Here is a 3,050-nt window from a genome sequence, read left to right on the forward strand (position 1 = left end):
ATTAGACACAACATTGGGATCGCCCTTCAGTGTGTAACTGTATGGCAAGAGTGGCTGCAAAGCTTCTACAGCTGAGCCACTGGAGTACTCGACAATCAGGTTTTTGTGAAACTCGGAAGACTGATCATCAATGGGAATTGTGCGCTGAATGGCACCGTACTTCTTAAGGAAGTCGATCACTTCTTCATCCTGAGCTAACTCGGTTATACCATCAACAATGACTGAGTTGGGTATTTTGACACTCGATTTCTGGATAAAATCCATGTTTAAAAAAAGCAATATTGATGTCACCTACTGGGCTCCTGGCTGGCTCGCCACTTTTACACTGTAACCCCTCTTTGCCAAAAGAGGTCACAGGTATTAATGTTTAGTTTCAGTTTCAGTTCTGTTTGGACCAGTTTCAGAAGTCTAAAGTAACGCTCATGAAGCCCAGTGTGGAACACCAACATTGAACACACTGACACATCTGTTAATTTTCAATTTTGTATTGTTAGTCATCAACAATGAGAACCTATGACAACAATTTTTAATGCAATATGAAAAATAACAAACAGCGCGCAAAACAAAAGAAAATAAAAAATAGTGTTGTGTTCAGTTTGTATTGTCTTTTCTTTCTTTGTTATGAGCTCAGTGTTTTCATTTCGTTGGGGCCCTTTAATCTGTGTGTTTTCACTGTCCTACCACACCGCAGGTTTTGGAGGTAAGTTCAGTTGTGCTGCCGCATTCCTCAGTTCTGGCTCGCCATCTGGTTCTTCGGATCCGATGATCCAACTGGTGTCTGGAAGCCGCCTGGTGGCTATCCAGTGCTGGTAATGGTATCCTCTCTCTATAGTCGACTACTGGTGTCGCTGACGTCTTCTCTCTCAACATCAATGTCACCGAATCTAATCTCCACAAAAAACCTGACCTATAGAACAGGTCACATTCATTCATTTCAGTTAAATTAAATTACTATAGGTCATAACTTCTTAGTTAAATGATTAATAACATATATATAACCTACTCTTGAATTTAAATAAACAAAAATATATTTATTTTTAATAAAAAAATATATATCTTTTATTACTTTTTCTTTCAGGTTTATTTTTACCAGTGTAAATCCAGTATAATTCCAATGAAAATTCTCAAATAACTCAAATAAAACCATTTTAGCATCAATTCTTTGAATAACTGATGAAATAAATGAGTTTCTCCCTCTTTTTTTTTTCCTCACACACACACAATGCACACACACCTAGCGCAGGTACACACATGCTACACACACACGCAGCACTGCCGATAAACAGTGCTCACAAAACACACACACATCCACCCACTCACACACATGGTAGCTTAGCATTTTACCTGGATTAACCCCCCCATATTAGCCATTAGCTCGTTCATTAGCTGGGTTCAATGCACATTCACATAGCCTGCTACCCTAGTGGCCAACGCACAAGGTCTCGAATTAGCATTTAGCAGCTACATTAGCACTGGCGACTAGCACACACAGGTAATAGTATTACATTAGCGATTTAGCGACTAACTTAGCTTGGCGGCTAACGCCACTTTTGCTCGACGCCACTTCTCTTAAAATGCACATTTAACTCACCGCCGAACTTGTATCATCAACCATGAACTCTGTGGGTTCGACTCGCGGTAAATTCCGTCTATTTCACTCTGTTTTAACCACTTCTGGATATTTTTCTCAGGCAGAGCTTTCCTCGTGCAGCCGGACGGTGCAGCTTCTCGTTCCGATCTAACTATCTCCCAGAGCGCTGTGCGCAACTGCAACGCAATTGATCCGTGACGTCCTGACGCGCTGCTCTCTCTGTACGGCGGAGTTAACCCTATAATTGCCAGCTATCTCTCTCTCACTCATTCACACTAAATAAACTGACTTTTTACCCCCTTTCCTGTTAGTCTTATCACAGCTTATGAAGCCTGGGCTACATTTGCTTAGAAATATATATATATTGTGCATTAACACCAACAACAGTCAGACAACAACAGGTAAAGTGCTAAATATATACAGTGGAAAATGTGTGAATACCAATTTCAGATGGCCAGTCCAAACAATTCATGTAGCTACTCGTTCAATCATATATATACTCCATAATACTTCAACACGACAAAATTAACCCGGATGTTCAGCTCACTTAATACCATTTACAACCCAGCTGCCCACCCACAGTTCATGAAGAACCCACGTCTGGGTTAAGTTGAGTCCAGGGGGAGGTATGGGTGAAAAAGTGTGTGGGAGAAGAGTATGTGTGTGTGTGGTGGGCAATGGGCAACAGGTAGGACGAAAGTTTATTGTGAGCTACAGAGAGCCCCCTACCGGCCTGGCAAAAAGGGGGGTCGATCCGTCGCAGTCCAGCTGTAGGCTCTAGGCCTGCTCCTTAGCTCGCCATCAATCCACGTTTGGTCAGTCTCTGCGCAAGTTACCCGCTCACTCGCTATCGGTTTCCGCACGGCAAGTTTGGCCCGGCAAGGAGCTCCTACAAGTCAACACATCGCTTAACACTTGGCCATTATAACAATGAAAAAGCAGCGGAAAGTTTATAGTTTACCCAACCTGTAGCTCGTCTTTCCTGCAGCTTCACCCCCTCTTACCGAGACGGAACAGCGCGGCTCTATACATAAACGCGGTTGGTCGTGCCATCCCACGTGACCCCGTGATGTCACTAAACAGCGTCACTGTGATTGGCCCAGAGGGACCACGCGAGAACCGGAGCTAACTCCGCGAGATTTTGAGCGGAATGAAAAGAAAGGAGAAACCTGTCACCTGGGTTACACACTCCCCCCTTAGAACCATGCACTCCGGGCATGCTAAACCACATGGATCCGTGGAGCTATAGTGCTAGACGCAGGACTGGTACAAGCCTCACCGTACGCATCAGCCAAACTATGGAAAAGTGTCTGTATGACAGAGATCAATGGGTTACCCAACCTAGGATACTGCAGGCGCTTAGGCGATTGCCGCTGCCGTGAGGAACGCCGAATAGCCTGGGCTGGCTCAGCTTCTCTGTGCTCCACTTCTTCCTCAGGTAGCGGTGTCTCTGGAGTGG

The 3,050-nt window shown here is 44.4% G+C and overlaps 1 long non-coding RNA gene across 1 annotated transcript; it reads right to left on the reverse strand.

Moving 5' to 3' along the window:
- Positions 1-469: 469 nt before the first annotated feature.
- Positions 470-1,926, reverse strand: LOC130163559 (uncharacterized). The gene is made up of 2 exons (XR_008826480.1): positions 1,592-1,926; positions 470-907 (listed from the first exon to the last, which is right to left on the reverse strand). It is a non-coding gene; the product is annotated as an uncharacterized LOC130163559 (long non-coding RNA).
- Between the last annotated feature and the right edge of the window lie 1,124 nt (positions 1,927-3,050).

Source organism: Seriola aureovittata, chromosome 22, assembly GCF_021018895.1.
Source record: "Seriola aureovittata isolate HTS-2021-v1 ecotype China chromosome 22, ASM2101889v1, whole genome shotgun sequence".
Lineage (NCBI taxonomy): Eukaryota > Metazoa > Chordata > Actinopteri > Carangiformes > Carangidae > Seriola > Seriola aureovittata.